Source organism: Hyperolius riggenbachi, chromosome 1, assembly GCF_040937935.1.
Source record: "Hyperolius riggenbachi isolate aHypRig1 chromosome 1, aHypRig1.pri, whole genome shotgun sequence".
NCBI lineage: Eukaryota > Metazoa > Chordata > Amphibia > Anura > Hyperoliidae > Hyperolius > Hyperolius riggenbachi.
In genome coordinates, this window is record NC_090646.1 from 523611847 (window position 1) to 523633205 (window position 21359).

Genomic DNA, 21359 nt, shown 5'->3' on the forward strand with positions numbered 1-21359 from the left:
TTGATCATGGATCTCAGTATTTTCTTAATTGTTATGTTTTCTCTTATGATTATATTATTTTGAGAGGTCTCATAATTTAATGTGAATCCAATTAGAAATTGCCTGATTACTCATGATTTCCTTAACCATTTCGGCACCAACAGTATCTGCTGCCTTAGGGACCAGAAAATGCTGGTGCCAAAGAACGGCACCTCCCAATAAATTGCCGCACATACCAGCTGCACCCACCGGTCATGCCGCTCCTCCATCCCCGCAGGCCCCTCTCTCTGACGTTGCTATGACAGCATAACTGTGTGAGCAGGTCAGGAGCGGCTTTCATTGGCTCCTGACGCTGTCCATCAATATAAGCCAATGGGATTGGCTTACAATGATGAAAGGGTCAGCCTGAACGGCTCACACCGCTCTGCCATCATATAGACAACAGAGGTTGGGAGAGAGCAACGTGATCGGCAGTATGATTGAATTCTATGCCCTGGGAGGTATAACAGGTTCAAATCAGGGCGTAGATTTCAATCATCAAGGTCTGGAAACAGTTAAAGAATGGTACACATTTTACAAAATCTGCCAAGTTATGTAAACCTATGAGCACAATTGAGTCCCAGGCCATAATAAAATAATATGTACAGTACAGTCATGAGAAAAAGAAAGAACACCCTTTCATTTCTAAGGGGTAAGTATCAAGACATAATAAAAAATAATCTGGGCCTTGGCAGATTCCGAAATCATCTTAATCCACCTCAGTTGTATAACAACACATAACACATTTCATTGTGTCATTATTTAACACAAATTAAACCAAAATGTAAAAGAGATGTGTGAAGTACACCTCATGATGATAGCTTGTAGAGCCATCTTTAATAATAACTTTAGGTTGTCATTTTCTGTATGGTTTATCAGTCTTGTACACAGTTTTGGCTTTTTTTTACAAAACTGCTTCAGTTTTTACAAATGGAACAGGAGATAGTAAAATATTGGCAACTTTACTGCTATTCTACTACCAGGCTAGCGACACGCAGATGTTCGCTAGCCTGTTATTTACCTCAGGCTGACACTCATCGCCGCTCCCCTGCCTCCTGTATAGCGCGGCTCCCCGCCTGTGTCCCTTCCCTCCCCACCGCTGCAAGCTTTGTCCAATCGGCTTATGGAGGTGGGGAGGGAAGGAACACAGGCAGGGAGCTGCGCTATACAGGAGGCGGGTGAGTGGAAGCCTGAGGTAAATAGCAGGCTAGCGACAATCTACATGTCACTAGCCTGGCCCTTTTTATAATGAGCAGCGGCTATCATGTAGCGAGCCCTTGGCTCGCTACATGATTTAAAAAAAAAAGAAAAAGCAAAAAAACGCCAGCGCTGCCGCCTGGCGGTTTTTAATAGACCGCCAGGAGGGTTAAGTAGTATTTAACCATTCCTACACCATTCCCAGTGACTTCATAAAAAGATAAAATAAAAGAGTTATGGGAAATAGTTTATTTGTAGACAGGGCAGGTTGATAAGAGGCACACATGGCTTTATGAACACATTAGAGAGAAACGGGAAGTATTTCATTTTTTAATGCACACAAAGCAGGGGAAGAACTGCCACGCTGTAGTGTTGCAGCGCTGGCTACAAAAATGTAATCTCTATCAGCAGTCATAGAAGGTGGACTGGGTCAGGTGATCTGCTCTGTGCTGGGGAAGCAACCCCCACTCTGCAACCAGCAAAGAGCTATATAACTAAGCCAGACCGGTATGTTCACAATATTTATTGCAAAAAGTACAGATGGGTAATGCTCAAAACTCTGAGCATTGCTAATTATTGCAAATTTACATCATATGCATTAAAAAAAAGGGAAGGCTGCACTATAAATTTAAGCTATGCAGTTGGCTGATGGTGTAATGGTTAAGGGCTCTGCCTCTGACATGGGAGACCAGGGTTCGAATCTCGGCTCTGCCTGTTCAGTAAGCCAGCACTAATTCAGTAGGAGACCTTTGGCAAGTCTCCCTTACACTGCTACTGCCAATAGAGCGCGCCCTAGTGGCTGCTGCTCTGCTCTGGCGCTTTGAGTCCACAAGGAGAAAAGCGCAATATAAATGTTATTTGTCTTGTCTTTGTCTATGTGCACACAAGAGGGAAGTGCAAAACATGATTCACCTACTTGAGTATGGAAATAAAAACCTATTTGCTGTACATCTTCAAAAAATGTTGTCTTTAAACACAAAAGAATGCTAAGATAAGCAGCGTAATACAGATAGTCTCTGACTTACAAAAGCCTGACTTACGAACGTTCCGCCGATACGAATGGCATGGATTCTGCGATTGTGTGGGAACAAGCCAAACAAAAAAAATGTGTTGACACAGAGAGGGACACTGGAGGCACAGAGGAGGTACAGGGGACAGAGATGGCACAGTATCAGGCCTGTAGGAATATCCACTCACAAAACCAATGCCCCAATCTACCTGCACACGCTTCACCTATGTGGCGCATCCCCGCTTGAATGAGAAGTGAGAAGACAACACCTACCCGACTTCGGTTACACCCAGGCCTTTAGTGTGCAAGGTATTGGAGCTGAATGCAAGATGAGCAAATAAACTTCCAAGCCTAAACAAGAACACAGAGTAGCAAAGTCCAGCAACAGTCCAGGGTCATACACGGGTAAACAGAGATATTGCAGTGCAGAAGGGCTAGGCAGAAGAGAGGTCAAAGAACGTATCCGAGGTCAAACCAGGCAGCAAACAGTCGTAACGATAATCCAGGCAATAGGTCGGTTCAGGCAGCAGACAAGGGAGGTCCAGTAAACAAGCAGAGGTTGAAATCCAAATAATCCAATATAACAAGAGAAGGTATACAGAGCACCCAGCAACCAGCAACCTAGAGCTATCACGGGCATCATGCAACTGTCACAGCAAGGTTTAAATACTGACAGCATCCAATCAGTGGCCAGCCACATGCACAGAACAGCCAATAACACGCAGACATTAATCCTGTTTTGAGTGTCAGCTAACAGAGAGATCAGCTGACATAAGTGTCAATACATGTCAGCTGACTAACAAGTACTAACCAGAAAAACATCCTCACTGTTTGTGTCAGCTATAGCACAGTGGCCAATAGCACCGCCTCTGACGTGAGAGACCAGGGCCAGAGTCAGCATCCATCATATTATTATTTATTACATAAACCCCTGCCTAAGTGTCAGCTGACGATCCTGTCAGCTGACACTACCTCTGTCGCCGCCTCAGACCATACTGCGGCCGAGAGGAGTGAGACATCCGCCCACCAGTATGCGCAGAGGGATCCCTTACACACAGTGGTCCAACTTAAGAACATATTCAGGTTAAGAATGAACCTACAGTCATCTCGTTCATTAAAGAGGAACTGTTGTGAAAATCTTAAAATTTAAAACACATACATATAAGAAGCATGATTCTTCTAGAGTAAAATGAGCCGTAAATTACTTTTTTCGTATGTTGCTGCTATTTACTGTAAGTAGAAATCTGACATTACTGACAGATTTTGGGCTAGTCCATCTCTCCATAGGGTATTCTCAGCATGGCCCTTATTCTTTATAAAGACACTCCCTGAAAAATATTTATACAAAGATGCTGGCCAGCCTCCCTGCTCACCATACACTTTTTTGGCAGTGGGACAGAGCAACTGCCATTCACTAAGTGCATTTTGAAAATAAGGAAATCCCTGTGAACCCCCCATGAGGAGATGGGCTAGTCCAAAACCTGTTGGTTCTGTCAGATTTATACTACCTACTGTAAGTGACAGTAACATAGGAGGAAAGTAATGTATGGCTTATTTTACTCTGGAAGAAACTTACTTCTTAATTGTATATGTTTACATATATTTAACATTTTAAGATTTTCGCGACAGAGGTTTTTAAACCGGGACTACCTGTATTCTTAATACAATGGGAGGTGTGAGATAGTTCACTTATCTCAGTCTATACTCACCACCCATGTGAGTATTCATGAAAAAATGCCTAAAACAAGTACATAGAAAGATCAGCATAATTCCTCCCTCAATGTGTTTGCGCCATTTTCTTGGATGAGGGCACAGATAGTGCAACTATGTAGGATCGGGATAGGCCGCAGGAGTCCTACATACAGTTAGTATCAGATTGTGGATTAGGAAGTCACAGACCTCACATAGCTTCAGGGCAAATCTAGGAAAGTCACTAGGCTCTCTCCAAGCTGGTTAACCTCTAGCCCAATTCCAGGCAAGGTTTTCTACCTTCTACCTAATATGGATGCAAGTTTCTAGGTGGAGCTGTAGGTGAAAATTACACTTGGAAAATGGTTACATCACCAGAGGATACATTCCTAAATATCCTGGCTTCAGATGGACCACATTCAGACAGCGGAGATCTGGGAAATTACTTAGGTTCAAGCTCAGTAAAATTGCCTTCTTTTTCACAATTACTATAGTCAGAAAGGTATTTTGACCTTTTTTAATCTCAGCATATGAAACCAGGATTTTTTTCCTTTTTATTCTTCCTTCTTACCCATAAGTCTCATTACATTCCCAAAAGAATCAACAAATAATCTTACCAACCTTTTTGCCTAATCCTCATTTGGAAGAAGAGAGTCATTTTCATTTCCTGGATGCTAAAAGATGTATGATTGAATACTTAGCAGCCACAAAACAGCAGTGAACAGACTAGAATCATTTAGTTCAATTTCGAAGTAAAAATGAAGAGAAAAACGCCTCACAACCTTTCATTGTCAGATGAATGAAAAAGATAATATATTTACGGTAAGTTACTTGTTCTTGGTATAAAACTTCTTCGCTATGGAATATATTTCTGTTAGATTTCTCAGGTAGTGTTGGCACGGTTGGAAGGGAAAACTAAAGACAGGCAATCATTATACTATATTCTTAATACGTAAGATGTTATATTTGATAAAAATATTAAAGCAAACTGAAGTGAGACATTAACTGCAGATTTGATATTTACCCAAGTAGAGGGAAGGCTCTGGATAGTATAGAGGTTTTGCATTTCTCCTTCCGTATGTTTTGCTCAAGTTCTGAGCCCTCTGTATTTGATGATTTTAGGCATTTTATTTGGCCTAAGGAAGTGGCCAGAGACCCATGAATCGCGTTGCCCATGCTTAGTAAAAATTATATATATGTGTGTGTCGTTATTGAGGTAAGCATCTTCCCCCTTTTTTCTCGTTTATTTGTTTTTAACTCAGTTTTATACACTCCTGGGTGCTTCTTACCCCCTCTGTGCTTATTTCCCTCCTTGCAAGTCTGGTCACCACGTGGCTGATGCCACATGCTCTTTTTCAAGAGTGCGACCATCACCATCCTCTCTGGGTACCTGAGTGGAGTCGGGTTTGTGCATCTCCACCTGCTTCCAATGGTTGGTTGCTCCCTATGCAGCCTCCATTTGTGAGTATTCAGTTTGCCTAATTTTATTTTGATACACTTTGTGACATTCTGCACCATTTGGTCTTCCATTGTCTCTGTGTTTTCTTCTTAGGGTGCATTGCTCACCGTTCCCCACAATCATTATACTATATTTGTAATAAATTAGACGTTGTATTTGATAAAACTATTAAAGCAAACCTGAAATGAAAAATTTACTTAGATTTGATAGGTACCTAAGTAGAGGGAATGCTCTGGATAGTATCGATGTTTCGCATTGTTCCTTCCCAGCTGTCCTTCCTCCAATGTCAGCCGGTAAAGCTGTTTCACTGAACAGCTCTTCAGAACTACTCTTGTCCCTGATTAGTACTGAAAAAGAGTGTATCGCTACTGCGCATGTGCAAGTACGAACTTGCGCATGTGTAGCAGATACTCATTCATCCTCAGACCTACTTGGAGATTGAGTACTTCTGAAGAGATGTTCGACCCAGCAGGTCAAATAGCATTATCTGTGGACAGCAGACAAATGAGGAGAAGGCTCTATACTATCCAAAATATTCCTTCTACTTACAAAAGTATCAAAGCTAAGTTGAATTCTGCAAGGGCATTCACATGGCCTCATGCAACGAGAAGAACTGCAATATCAACGGACATCTTAAATTATGATGATATAAGGGCACATAGAAATAGAATAGAAATGTGTGAATCCAAACATATTTACCTGCATGAGTTCAACTGTACCCCCCACCTCCGCCCACCAGTATTTCCAGAGCTTGTTGTTGAATTCTGCAGAGGATGAATGCAAATGAAGGTGTCTGCAGTGAATATGCAGTGACTGTGGATTGGGCTTACCAGGAGAGCTGCTTTCTCTAGCAAACCATTGGAATGAAGCAAGATCACTGAATGCAGTGCTGCAGAATCACTTCTGGTGAATCTTTACATGGCTAGGTAGGATGTAGGAAACCAGAATTAGGCAGAAATCATGACTGCAGATGTGTGACACCTTTTTGATTAGCAGTGAAATGCTATTGACAGGGGAAGCTTTCTAGTAGTGAATGTGTGGCAAACCAGCTGTGGTTCTATCTGTTGTGATTTATGTATTTTTCTTCTTGCCCTCCTGGTTGAGTAACTGGATATTCTTCTGCTTTCTCTGAGTTGTCTTTCAGCACTTTAGTACAAAGCTAAACATACACACAGGTCCGATGGCTGACAAGATTGTTCATGATTGCACAGACATCTCCTGTTCTAGGCATATCTCAGGTGGGTAGCAGACAGCTGGGCTGCATGTTTTACCTGACTGCTTTTGTCCCTGCCCACCTCCTACTTCTGTTCTCCCCTCCTTATTGAACCCAAGCATCCCAGCTGAGCATCATGATTGTCAACTGGAAAAAGTTATCTTAATGGTTTTACGAGGAAGAGACCAGGAGCCTATAGTGCAGTATTGTCTGTTAGGCTGTAGTAGTATATATTTGTTAACAATTTATACTCACAATGGTGGGTTGCAATCATTGCAACCACCGTGTGTACCTACCTAGAGGGAAATATCTCCCCCGCTCAGTTCTCCACGATTACACAGAAACTAGACGGTCGCCCTCCTTGGGATCTTTAGAATTAGTAAACCACTAAAGCAAAAAGTACCACCTCCTGTGGGCCTCATCGCCGATGCTCCACACAGTCATTGTAAAGGCACCTATTCTTTTAATTTTTCCTGAAGAAGGAGGTAATAGCCAGTGAAACGTGTTGTCATGTTTTCAATTGTGCTCTTATGAAATCCTTTCCAATATTATTATTGGTGTTTTTCATCTGGAGAGGTAAGACTACCTCTATTTACTTACTATATAGTAATATACATTGGGCGCCTTCAACCTTTTTTAAGTTTCATTATGACTGTCAAAGGTTGCTGGGAAGACAGTTGGTTGAAATGATCACAAACAATCATTTTGACCATCACGGACAAATGTTTGCACACAGCTTAAGAGCAAATTATTCAAAAGACTAGTAACTTTATATCTGGAATTTTTGAACAGGAATATGGCTATGGCTGGGTTTACACCAGTGTTAAATGCTGGCATTATTTTCTGATAGAACACCAGCATAAGTAAAGTCATGGGAATGATGGTATTTACACTGATGTTCTTGCTTGATGTTTGATTGGTGGCCTTGCATCCAGTGGACATCCCATGGCCTTCAGCCTGTTCTTGAAAGTTGTCTCAGGCTACATGATAACTTTTCCTAATGGGAAATTATGATTACCACACTAACAAGGTTGTTGGACCAACAGCACGGCATGGTATGGTACACAGGAGCCAATAACCTATATAGCCACACATACAGAATTGGCATGTTATAGACACTTGTCATCAGTCTTGATGTGTCATGTCCCCATGCTTAATAATAATGTTGTGTGAGGTACTGCACAAGAATACAGCAAGCAGTACTTCTTGTATCTTGAAAACAGGCCATTCAAATGATGCTGCCGAGTCCAAACTACATATATTTGCATCAAATTAGCATTAACTCGGAATTATCTGCATCTATTTGACTATTATTGGTAATAAGCCAATAAATATGGAAGCTTATAGACCACAGCTTCATTGATTGTAAGCTTTCACCCCATCTCATACACAGCTACTGTGCCTATGAATATGACGTAACCATGCACAACATCTGCTTTTCAACACTAACTGAACAGTGGATTTTTAATGCAGTTGACAATACTTTGGCAAAAAAGCATGTAGGATAACTGTGTGGGCAATAAGGATTTGAGAGACAGTTTTTAGGGTCCTTTCACACTGCATCCCTTGTGTTCTTTGGCAATGGAAAATATAATCCCATCCCAATGCAATCTTTCCTAATAAAACCCCAGGTTTCTGCATCCACTTGTCCTTGTATGCTGCTGTACTGCTCAGGGCTGTAGCCAAATGGGGGTCGCAGGTGCACTGCTGTTCTCTAGTGCCCGTTATGTAACAAGCTAATTGACTAATGCAATTATATTTCTATGGAATGTTCACATGGGTTGCGGTAAACAGGGCCAGCTCTACACTTTTTACTGCCTGAGGCAAACTTGTGAGGATGCGGATGCTCGCGGCCATTTTCTTGTTGCCATGCTGTAATAGACGGAGCGGAGGACAATATCTAACAAGCAGGGAGGGAAACAGAGCGGGGGCTGCTGCGACACATACGCGGGGACGTGGCGACACATGTGCGTGATTCTAGATGGATGGCAGGCCAGGCGCACTTTTCTCTTCCTGTACCTGCCTGGCACCTCCCCCACACTTCCGCCGCCTGAGGAAGCTGCGTCATCTCGCGTCATAGGTGGGACGGCCCAGGCGGTAAACTTGCATTCAAGCTTGAATTATTTGTATGTGATTGACCATCTATAGGCTGTGACCACACTTGTCAAAATCGCATTACAAGGAAAACCAATGTTAGGCTTCTTTCAGAGGGGCAGCTGATAGGGGGTGAATTAACTGCCTGTCAGCTGCTCTCCTGCATCGTCCGAGTGCTTGTTAGTGCTCAGTACCAGTGCTAGACAGGCGCCCCCCCCCCCCTCCCATAGAGTCCGATCTGAGCGCAGCCGGAGCCATGCTCAGACTCAACATGTCGCGGTCCTCTACTGCCGGGTAACACCACAATGTGTGAGCGTTTGACAAGCGTGGAATTATTACTGCTGCAATTTGCCTACATTTAAATTGCACCAGAATTGCACTGGCGGGCAGCAGAGGGGATGCTCAACTGCTTGGCAACCGCACAGTTTCACCTCCCGTCTGAAAGAGGCCTTAGCCAGTGTGGGAGGGTTCTCACTTAAATGCAAATTTTGCATACAGAAAGTATTACACATCTTGGAACAAAATATCATACATTGTGTTTTCACATTGACATTGATTAGCTACTGTGGAAAGTGTGCGAAAAATCATGCGCAGAATAACATTTGCATTTTCTGCACTGACAAGATTGGTCCCAGCCTTAAAAAACAATAGTGTAAATGCAGCCTGTGTTGTACATTTCAGCAGTTATTGCACACCAGGTGTACCAAACTGTGTTGCATTCACAGTGGTGCATTCATTGTGGGGCAGCCGCATTTTAACAGTTTGCCACACTGCAATGCACCACCTTCACAGTGAGGTGGGTTGGTTGCAGTATAAAAGCACGCAGCATCGTAACACCCTGCATGCATTGCGTTACCACAAAACTTGCATGTTAACAGTGACTGTGGAGGATACTTCTCATCGGCTGTATGTGGCACTATATGCATGTGGTGCCGCTCTCCCTGCGTTCCTGCTGTTACAGGGAACACAATACCCACTGTGAACCCAGCCCTAGCTTTGTTCCCACTTGTAGCCGGATCACGTGTGGCCAGCGGGAGCAGGCAGTGAAGTCTCTGCTCCAATGGTCCGCCATGGTCCTGCTGGAGCCTGGGGCGGATGCGCTCCCCCTTAGGCTCTGTTCACACTACAGCGGACATTTTTTTGTCACGGCTGCTATTTTATGAATAGGAGCCACCCACACTTATCACGCTGCATCAGATCCACAGGAAGCAGTCCGCTTACTGCAATGGATCCAATGCAGCGTGACAAGTGTGAACGGCACTATAAAATAAGAGCCATTCACTGTTCATTTAGCAATTAGCAGAGAACAGACAAAACATGTCGGTTGTGCCCAGCCCTGAAGTGTATCATCATTATTAACACATTATAAATAATGCTTCATCCAATGACATATACATAAGAGATGGAGTCAGTATAAGCACCCCCTGTTTTCACAAGGAAATACATCTGCAGAGTACTTGGATTTTATAACGACTATAAATGAATTATAGGCTGGGTCAGTGATACTGAGCATAGTCCCAGTCATGTTTTATCCATGCACTAGCTCAGTTCCATTGATTGTGATAGCAATGGGCCATGCACAGCATCAGTACACAGAGGGGAGCTGGCTGAGCATAGGAACACATGAATGGTGTGCAGTGCACACTCCCTGCACTGTGCTCATTCATAGCAGAGCCAGGCGTGTTCTGCAGCCTCAGCTGATGAGGTGTATTGATGCTCCCACGGCTTGCAGCCCAGGAGAGTGCGCACACATCGCCAGCTCCAGCATTTGCTGTCAGCTGCAGACATCCCCGGACGGAAATGTAGTGTAGCACTTACTTTAGCTCGCCTCCCTCGCCTTGTGTGTTACATTGAATCAGGCAACTCATCAGAGGCTGCAGCTTTGGGAGTATTAGATACAAAAGCAGAGCTTCTTTCTACAGGTCCACCGCTGCTGAGCTCAGCTCCAGGTAAATCCACCTCTCGCTTTATTTCCATACATCTGTCAATATTGTGCTGCTATTTATTAAATGCTGTATACTGATAACCCTCTGTATTTTTCTTGCTTGACATCAGGGTAACAAGACTTGAGCTCTATAACCAGATCATAATGGGGAACAATTGAGGCATTGCATTCCCATTGCTCCAGACATTCTAGGGCACTGAACTTGTCTGTAATGAAATAGATCTATTTTTTATTCCTAGTTTTGCTATACAGGTTGCAGGACTATTGTGTTTGCTTGTGTTTGTATCAACCTGTGCTGTAAACTTGGGCAGGTTATATCCGGTTCTGTATTGATCACAATGGGAATTCCTAGAAACCTTCATACTAATTTAGAGGGAGGAAGCCACTAATGTCATGCTGTCAGCAGAGCTACCATTTCTCCACCGGCAGACAATAGGGAGAAGGCTCTTTTTTTATGGGTTGCGCCAATAACCTACATTAGGGAGCACTTGCCTGCAAGATGGGGCTGTCAGAGCGCTGCAGCAAGTTTGCAGATGTGTGCTGCATAGCACTGTGCACAGGGTGCTGTCACACTGCCTTTGTCTAGCGGCACCCTGTCTGCTGTGCATTGCAGGGGTTAAGTCCAGCTCTCAGCAAGGAACCTGACAATTCATTAGGCAGCATTAACCTTCTGTGTGCTGAGACTATTGGGAGCTTTCTGAGTGCATTTTACTTCTGAAAAGAGAAGCTAAATAGAGATCTTCTGTTGTATTATCAAAGCCTGTAGATTGCAAGCTCTTAAGACAAGGCATACATCTCATTTCCTATGCGTCAATGACTACAATGACAGTAATTTTACTGATGTGTTGGAGGTAAGCTTTAATTAACAGGTTTTTGTTTAATTTCTTTTTTTATTTATTTGCATGTGTTCCCGTTAGAAATGTTCTAATTCCGATTATAGAAGGTGGCATACCTGAGGTTACATTGTACTGTGCTGTTAACCCCCTATAGCTCAAATATTGATTTTGCTTCCCTGGACTACCACCCCCCAATAACTGTCGGGTGTCTCACGGCATGCGGAGCTGCCAGCGCCAAATTTGACAAAAGCTGGAAAAATGTGCCCTCCTAGGGTGAGGTTATCGAGAGATGTGACTGTCAATTCAGCTGAGGCTTATTGATTAGTTTTAGGCTCCATGTGACAAGAGCAGAGTGCTTCCCATTATTTATCCTGGCATAGCATCGGATTTACAGCATCCATCCTAAAACACAATCTGCCAGTGTGCTTGCTTCAAGGCGCGCTGAGGTAACAGTTTATATGGTAGAACAACCCCCCCCCCCCCACTCCTCCCAAATAAAATAAAAGCACTGAATGAATTGAAGAGAGATGCAGTTCTGATAGTCTAACATCAAAGGCTACCAGGAATATTATTTTCCATTCGCCATACATCAATATGTTTAAAGAGAACCTGTCCCAAGCCCAAGGGAGCAGTATTGCTTTCATGCTACTAATGCATTTCATAATCACAGCTGTGTGCCTGATTCCACTTTTTATTCAAGGCTTCTATCTCATCCCTTTTAAAGCATATGATATGAGTTAGGTGCTGTTGATCAAATACAAGTAAAGCACTGACTGCACAAAATCTAATGGGCTGTAATTACAGGTAGAACCTGTGTAATTTATATGTGTCAGACTTAAAGGGATGAGGCAGTAGCGCTGCTTTCATTCATATTGATGGTATTCTGTGGTGACCATAAATACCCATTTGATGGAAGTTGCCATTGTGTCATTCCAGATTAGTCCCCTTACTGACAGTGATGGGGAATTGGTGCCGAGGTACCCCAGCATTGTGCACAGCTGTGGATCAGACAGTGGCAGCCACCACCAGACATATGCTTAGCATCACTGCAGAGCGCAACTGAAGTGAATGGAAAAAAAAATATCCAACTACAAGATATCTGTGGAGAGTGCAGTTCTGTTTGTCCATTATCAGCTGCCCTGCTTACACATAATGCTGCTAATAAGCTGTAGTATTGGCCATTCGGGACAATGAGCACATACGGATGGTTGTAATTCTCTTTTAGGAGATGTGTGAGCCAGCCATGGAGATGGTCAGTGAGAGGCTGATAAGCCCGGCATACACACAAATTGTATGCAGCTAGGGGCTGCTTCTTATCGGCAGCAACTGCATTTGACTGGGTCAGTTTTAGGGCCAGTGCACACCAAAAAGCGCTAGCGTAAAAGCAAACGCTCATCGCTTTTTGAAGTGATTTTTCTAGGCACGTGCCTAGCCATTTTCTAAGCATGCGTAGATTTTTGGAGCGTTTTGGCGTAGCATTTTTTATTCTTTGTTACAGTAGAGCTGTAACTGAACAGCTTCTGTAATAAAATGCTTGGAGAATTCACTCTGATCTAGCGATTTTCCACTTTCCTATACAGTACTTAACACTGAGGCTGAATCGCCTCAGAAATCAGCAAAAATGCTGCAGGACCTGCGTTTGCGTTTGGAAAAAAACCACATTGCTTTGGTGTGACCCATCCCGTTGAAATACATTAGCCAAGCGCTTTTTGAAGCGCAAGCGTTTCAAAAAGCACTCAGAAGCGCTCTTGGTGTGCACCAGCCCACAGTCTGCATACAAATTGCAGTGACAGAAAAATGTTCCCCCACCTCTACCCTCCAAGAAGCAAGAAGTGTTATTTTTCCAAATACCCTCCTTCCGTTGTTTTTCAGGGTGGACTATTACCTATAGCAGTGATGGCTAACCTTGGCACTCCAGCTGTGGTGGAACTACAAGTCCCATGAGGCATTGCAATATTCTGACAGCTCTAAGCGTAACTCGGGGAGGCAGAGGCATGATGGGATTTGTAGTTTGTCACATCTGGAGTGCCAAGGTTCGCCATCAGTGACCTATAGCATGCAAGACAATACACCTAATGTTAGAATGCATTCATACTATGTTCATTGCTGTGCGCGAACGAACTTCCCGTCCAATTGCAGCGAACTGTGGTATTCAATCTAACTTTGTACAGTGCATTTCTGCAGAACGTGTACATTAACAAGCACGTTACCATAGCCATACTATATGCTATGAAAATGAACGTGCACAATATGCCTTCTTGTAGCATCGCCATTACAGAATTCTAAAAGTGTGAACGTAGCTTAAAGTGGACCTGAATTCTTGCACAGGACAGAAGGAAAACTTAGGGAAATCTACCCTGCATATATTTAGAGAGTTTGGCCTGTCTAATTTACCCTCATCTGTGACTAATCACTAGTGTAATTTGATCTCTCAGCTTTGTCAGCTCAGGAATCCCAGCAGCCTTAGCAGAGCAGCTTATTTTGTAAACGTAGGATGGTAACCCAATGTCTGCTTTCGTGAAAGCAGGAAGTAGACAAACACACTGCAGGTTTATTGCAGGACTTCTATCCACTATAATAAAGAAATGTTTTTCTTTAAAGGTTATTGTGCTGTTGCTTATTTTTTAGGCTACTTACCCACCAGGACGTTGCGTTTTAGGGGACGTTATGGTCGCATAACATGCCCCTAACGCAACGCCTGGTGGTGTTTGATGTGGACGTCAGAGCGAGCCGCGTTGTGCAGCTCACTCTGGCGTCCGTGATGCTGTGATGCGTACTCTTGGACGCATGCGGCATCACGTGGTCTCGCCAGCCAATCGCCGCACAGAGCGGCCGCTCCAGGAAGTAAACACTGCACGTCACAAAGTGCAGTGCATATTAATTAGCCATGTGCCTGGCCGCTCTCCCCTCCTCCCCAACATGACTGAGCATGTGCAAATAGTCTAACGCGGCTTAGCCGCGTAGAACGCACAGCATACAGCACTTTAGTTAAAGGTGCTGCGTTACAATGTAAAGCAACATGGTCACTGTGAACAGCCCATTGATTTTTCATTACTGTGCGGTGGGCTGCGTTACAGGCTGCACTAACATGCGCCTGTAACGTCTTACTGTGAAAGCAGCCTTAGAGCAGAGAGGAAGTTCTTAGTATAGGTCAGCTTTAAGACTGCTTTCACAGTGGGACGTTACAGGCGCACGTTAGAGCAGCCTGTAACTCAGCCCAACTCACAGTAATGAAAAATCAATGGGCTGTTCACAGTGCCCACGTTGCGTTAGTGTAATGCTGGCCGTTATACGAAAGTGCAGCATGCTGTGCGTTCGTTAGACTGTGTGCACATGCTCAGTAATGGTTTTTTTTTGTGCCAAAGAGGTGGAGCGGAGAGTCCGCTTTCGTACTTTCTCTTCCTGGAGTGGCCGCTGATTGGCTGGCGGGACCACGTGATGCGGAGTATTCCGATCACGTGGTCTCCGCAGCGCATAGGACAAAAAAGGCGCACCAAGAGCTGCTTAATGCAGCTCTATGTAGCGTCCTCCTCCAACACCACCAGGCGTTGCGTTAGGGGCACGTTATGCGACCTATAACGCCCCCTAAAACGCAACGTCCTGGAGGGAAAGAGGCCTAAAGGGAACCTAAACTGAGAGGGATATGGATGTTTCCTTTTAAACAATACCAGTTGCCTGACTCTCCTGTTGAGGTCTTTAGCTTTAGTGGTGGCTGAATCACACACCTGAAACAAGCATGCAGCTAATCCAGTCTGACTTCAGTCAGAGCACCTGATCTGCATGCTTGTTCAGGGGCTGTGGCTACAAGTATTAGAGACACAGGATCAGCAGGACTGCCAGGCAACTGGTATAATTTTAAAAGGAAAAAAATCCATATCCTTCTCAGTTTAGGTTCCCTTTAAGGCTATATTCACTGTGGGGTGTTGCATTGCATGTAGTGGTACGCTCACAGGAACGTGTTAGCAATGCAGTGCAATGGAATTGGTTGCCATAATGGGAAGCCTGCAGTGCAGTACTGCATACCTTGTACGCATCAATGTGTGCCGGTATAACACGTGATGTGGCTTTTCTCCTCCATTGCGATATGGCTTTTTCAGGATTTGCAACGCCCCACTGGGAAAGTAGCCTAAATCAAAACTGCTAGATCACTTTATGCAGGCAGCTAGTCCATCAGTTCCTGTCAGCTCACATTCTTGCATATTTTTTCCTGCATGAAATGCTAGCCTTCACCTATGGCTCAGAACAATGAAACCCTCATGTAGAAGTACATACAGTGGCTTGCAAAAGTTTTCGGCCCCCTTGAAGTTTTCCACATTTTGTCACATTACTGCCACAAACATGCATCAATTTTATTGGAATTCCACGTGAAAGACCGATACAAAGTGGTGTACACATGAGAAGTGGAACAAAAATCATACATCATTCCAAACATTTTTTTACAAATAAATAACTGCAAAGTGGGGTGTGTTTTTTTTTAATTATTCGGCCCCCTGAGTCAATACTTTGTAGAACCACCTTTTGCTGCAATTACAGCTGCCAGTCTTTGCTGCAGTTATTTGTAAAACATGTTTGGAATCATGTATGATTTTCGATCCACTTCTCACATGTACACCACTTTGTATTGGTCTTTCATGTGGAATTCCAATAAAACTGATTCATGTTTGTGGCAGTAATATGACAAAATGTGGAAAGCTGCAAGGGGGCCGAATACTTTTGCAACCCACTGTATATAAACACTACGCATACTTCCTGTTCCTTCTTTCTGCACCCTCCTACACAGTGAAAGCCCAGCCCCCAGCTGGGACAAGTATGATGTCATAAATGGGTGGGGCCAGCTGTAATCATCACTGCAGTCATGCGTCCTTAGTAAATGACATGCTATCCCTGGTCAGCCCTGACAACTGATTACACTTTCTACATCTCTGGGACAGGTGAACTGAGTGACAGACGGGAACAGATATATTGGTGGTTAAGGATGAGAAGGAAAAACTGAAACTGAGCATTAGTTGATGTTGGCCGGGGCAGTGGGCGTTAACTCGCCTTGGTTGCTGCCTCTGGCGCCAATGCTCCATGCCTTTCTGCATCCTCCCGATACCTCCTCCTTCCAGCTGTGAAGCAGGAAGTATTGGAAAGATGTAGAGGGCTGTGGAGCAAGGGCAGTGACAAGACCAGTGTCGGTTAACACCCACCGCCTTAAGCCTCATACACACATCAGACTATAGTCTTTTGAAAATGAAAGATCACAGACCAATCTTACCACCCTTTATGTAGTATGAGAGCCATAGAGGACAAAAGACACTTAAAACATGTACACTAGAGCATTTCAATCTTTTGCCCAACCTAATCCTTTCACTAGGCCATTTTTTTAAGACAGCAGATGGAGTATAGAGTTGCTTGGATCACCATTCCTGAAAACCCTGTGCTGAAATGACTAGCTATAATTTGCAAGAGTTCTCCAAGGCAAGAGAACAGTAGAGAACATAAGTGACCCATTAACCTGACATACTCCCGATGTATTGAGCAGTAATGGAGCACAGGGTGGAACCAGCAGAAAACAAACATTGCTTCTGCTATTGTGTTGAATTGTACAGGACAACAGGTTCTCAGCTTCCCTGTAGATAATGGCAAATAGTTTATATCCGTCTAATGCTGGACACACACGGTTCGTTCGCGCACTCGATTCCCGTCGATGCGACGCACGATTCCCGTCGATTCGTTTATTTCTAACATGTCCAATTTGCGTTTCGATGGATCGTTGGGTCGATTTTCCATACTTTACATGGCAATTGACCTAAAACTCATCGAAATGCGCTCGGAAATGTTCGGGAATAATCGATTCGTCGGGAATCGATGCGGGAACGAACCGTGTGTATTCAGCATTAGGGGACCAGTCATTAGAGATGGAATGAAGGGGAAGCACTCGTTTACATCTTGAAACGCTGACCATGATCTCTGGTTGCTGAGCTCTGGCTGGTGAGTTACCACTCTCTACAATGACTTTGTTTTAGAAGAGGAGTTCGGCCATTATGATTTCAGTGAAGTAAACAGACATGACATGCTGCTGTCAGAAATTGGGCGATGCGGGGGTAGAGGGCGGGAGGAAATCTGTATGAAATTCTTGCTTTGCTTTTTCACAATCCTTAAATAACTCCTATTAGTGCTGACTGCTGCACATTTCATTAGTAGTATTTTGCTGCTTCCTGGACTTTTGTTTCCTTAGGGCCTGTTCACAGTTATAATCGCAAAATGCGTTTTGCGGGAGTGATTTTTCCCGCGATTAACGTGGAAAAATCACTGGACACTGCGGCGGTTTTGGAGCGATCAAGATTAGTGTGCTTTGCACGCTAATCGTGATCGCTAATTGCGAATCGCAAATCGCCGCCAAACCGCTGCATGTAGCGCGTTTGCAGTTATCGCGGAGAACACTGCCACTTGCTACAATGTGTAGCGTTTTTTTTAGAAAATCTGTGTATGGTATGCACCAATGGGGGAAAAATCGAAGAAAGTGACGTGCCACGACTCGAATCACCTGTGCACTCCCAGGTGACTAGTAAAGTCCAATTCCAAAAGAGTCGGCACCGTCTTAGTAAAAATAGCTCTTTATTCCATCTCAAAAGTCCTGCCATACACCATGCTGTTCTATTTTAACTTTTGAGATGGAATAAAGAGCTATTTTTACTAAGACGGTGCCGACTCTTTTGGAATTAGCGTTTTTTAGAAAACCGCTAGCGGTTTGCTATGAGCGGGAATCGCGTGATTCCCGCTCAGGTGTGAATGGGCCCTGCTTGGTACACCTATGTGACAATTCCGAGCCGATGCTGTAGAGATCTGCCGTTAGCCTCCAACTTAGCGACACAATCTGTTACTATGAAATGGGCGGAGGGATAACGAGTGGCACATGACAGAATGGGAGGGGGAAGAAGGGGTAACTACGGGAGAACAATAGAGTTGGGTAACGTTTGGCTGAGTTCATCCGGCAGGCCAGATCTTTTGCGACACATCGAGCACTGTCAGGGACTGCTGTACGCACACTAGGTTCTCGGCAGAGAAGGTCTTTAAAGAGAAGCTGTCAGCCATACTATCTCAGAAACAAAAACACATATATAAGTAGATAAATACTTGCTCTAGTTAAATATGTATTGCACTGTCCACGTTTTGATTTTAGTGATTTTTCTATAGTAAAAAAAAAAGAGAAAATCCTTCTTAGGATTCTCCATTTTAACTGTGTCTATCTTGAAGCCAATCCTGATGTCATTTCCTCCCTTACTCTCCTCTGCCTGTGTATGCATTGCCTGCCCTCCTCCCAGTCTTCAGGCACTTCCACACAGTCTTCAGGCACTTCCACCCAGTTCAACAATAGAATGTGCATTTTCTCAGCATGAGAAATATTGGCCAATCAGAGAGGAACAGAGGTGTGGGAGGGGAAAACAGGAGGGAAAGAGGTTTCAGCCAATCAGGCTGCCTTAGTTAAGTCTGAGGGGAAAGTAAAGAAGCAAAAAAACAACCCAGCATGCCCTGGAACTTCCTTTGTGTGGCAATGTACCAAATAAGAGTCAAGGAAACTGGTGAATGTTGTTTTATGATTAAGAAAATTAATAGTGGCCATACATGGTGCAATTTTTTCATACAACTTACCATTTCTATGTAGTATGAGGGTAAATAAAGTGAATATACTGAAATGATAATTTAGGCAGTTACTTTATATTGCATAGAAATGGTAAGATTGTATGAAAAATTTTTACCATGTATGGCCACCATAAGAGTGTGGTTTTTTTTTTTTTTTTTTTTTTTTTTTTTTTTTTACTTTTGGATTTCCTGGTTTAACATCCTTATTACTTGTCTACCAGATAAAAGTAAAGAATTGATTTTATGCCCGACAGTTACACAGTTATGGAATAAAAAGTAAGGGAAAAGGGTGTTTCAATGTGAGTCAGGTTAGCTTCACATTGGTTGTTGTGTTGTGATGCGACATTAAAGTCACAACACAAAATTACAACACAACGCACCAAAAAAGTTACAACGTTCATTAACGCTGCGTTACCATTGTATATAGTAGATACAGTGGAGCATACAGACAATGAAAAGTATGCTTCCCTGTATCTGTTAACACCAGTATTTAGAGGTAATGCACTGCAGCAGTACGTTACCATAAGGCAACATTTACAACACGACGTTAACATCACACTGTGAACGTCGCATAGGCTTAATATTGCAGTGCTGTAAACTGTGTTATGACTTTATAGCGCAGGACAGTAATGTCTCACTGTGAACATAACCTTAGGCTACAGTCACACTATAAGGCTGGTTTCACAGTGGGACGTTACAGGCGCACGTTAGAGCAGCCTGTAACGCACCCCACCGCACAGCAATGAAAAATCAATGGGCTGTTCACAGTGCCCACGTTGCGTTACTTAGTAACGCTGCGCCATAAGACAACGTACTGCATGGAGTACTTTATAAGCGGCTGAGCCGCATTAGACTGTTTGCACATGCTCAGTCATTTTGGGGAGGAGCGGAGAGCGGCCAGGCACATGGCTAATTAATATTCAATGCACTCAGTGACGTGCAGTGTTTACTTCCTGGAGCGGCCGCTCTGTGCGGCGATTGGCCGGCGGGACCACGTGATGCCGCATGCGTCCAAGAGTACGCATCACGGACGCCAGAGTGAGCTGCAGAACGCGGCTCACTCTGACGTCCACAGCAGAGAGCACCAGGCGTTGCGTTAGGAGCACGTTATGTGACCATAACGTCCCCTAAAACGCAACGTCCTGGTGTGAAACCAGCCTAAAGGGTGAGCTGCACATCCTGAAAATGAGAATCGCAATGCAACAGTGATGTAAACTCACACTGTAGCCTACCACTGCAATGCGACCTGTACAGTACAACACACGTTCCATAGGCTTTATGCTCGCACTGCGCACATCGACCGGTAATGCACTACATTCTGTGCCTTATTCCATTGGAAATCATCAGACCGTACTGCAAAAGTACCAGTGTGAAAGGCCTATTGAAACATAATTGCATGGCATTGTGATGCGATTATGTTGTCTGTTGCGCCATGACACAACAGACACAGGCCTCAATTCACTAAGCTTTACCGTATTCGGTAATGCAGAGAACAGCTTATTTTACCAGTCCCCTTGCAAATGCCAATTCACTAAACCTATTGCCACACTGAAAAGTATAATTACCGACTAGTCATGTAAATTACCGACTTGTGTGGTAAATACCTCAAGAAATGTCAATAGATTGCAATTCACAAAGACTAAGGGCCTGTTTTCACTACATGCAGATTGGATGCAGAAAAACTGACTCCAATGCATGCCTATGGAAACATCTGTATCAGAAAAATCGCGTTTGGTGGTAACAGGCCCATAGGCATTCATTGGAGTCAGTTTTTCTGCATCCATTCTGCATCCAATCTGCGTGTAGTGGAAACAGGCCCTTACGCTTTTGGTAAATCAAGCAAAAATGTTTGGTATTTTCTCCAGCTCTCGCACTCTCCATGCGGTAATCTATTGACAGATGTAGCAGACAGCCAATAGGGACAGTCACGCAGCCCTGCTTCTCACCCTGATTTAGTCCGAAACCCTGGAAGGCGGGACTTCGCTCCGATAGAGCAGGGGAAGGAGACATTTTATATGGCTTTTCTGCATCCCTTTAGATGTGAATATCTGTATACTCTTATACAGAAGAGCTTCTCCATGGTGGCTGCAGAACATCTAAAGGGATGCGCTGGACAGAAAACACTGACTCTGCACACGGCTTCCTGCCTCCCCTACCTGCTCCACAGCTGGTAAGTGACACTTACGGAGCAGGGCTTTAGTGAACTGAAGCATGTTTGGTAAATTACCGAACTTCTACCTCATGCGGTAAATCTTAGTGAATTTGGGAAAAAA

General features: G+C 43.9%; 1 protein-coding gene across 3 annotated transcripts in view; it reads left to right on the top strand.

Annotated features, from left to right (window-relative positions):
- Positions 1 to 21359, top strand: part of RPH3A (rabphilin 3A) — a 521629-nt gene that overhangs the window by 137712 nt on the left and 362558 nt on the right. The window contains exon 1 of one of the 3 annotated variants that reach the window (XM_068245908.1): positions 10296 to 10628. The exons of 1 other annotated variant lie outside the window; for it this stretch is intronic. The gene's annotated coding sequence lies outside the window, so the exon portion shown is untranslated. Of the gene's footprint in view, positions 1 to 10295; positions 10629 to 21359 lie in introns of those variants that run through there. One more of the 3 variants, XM_068245925.1, reaches the window with a different exon arrangement.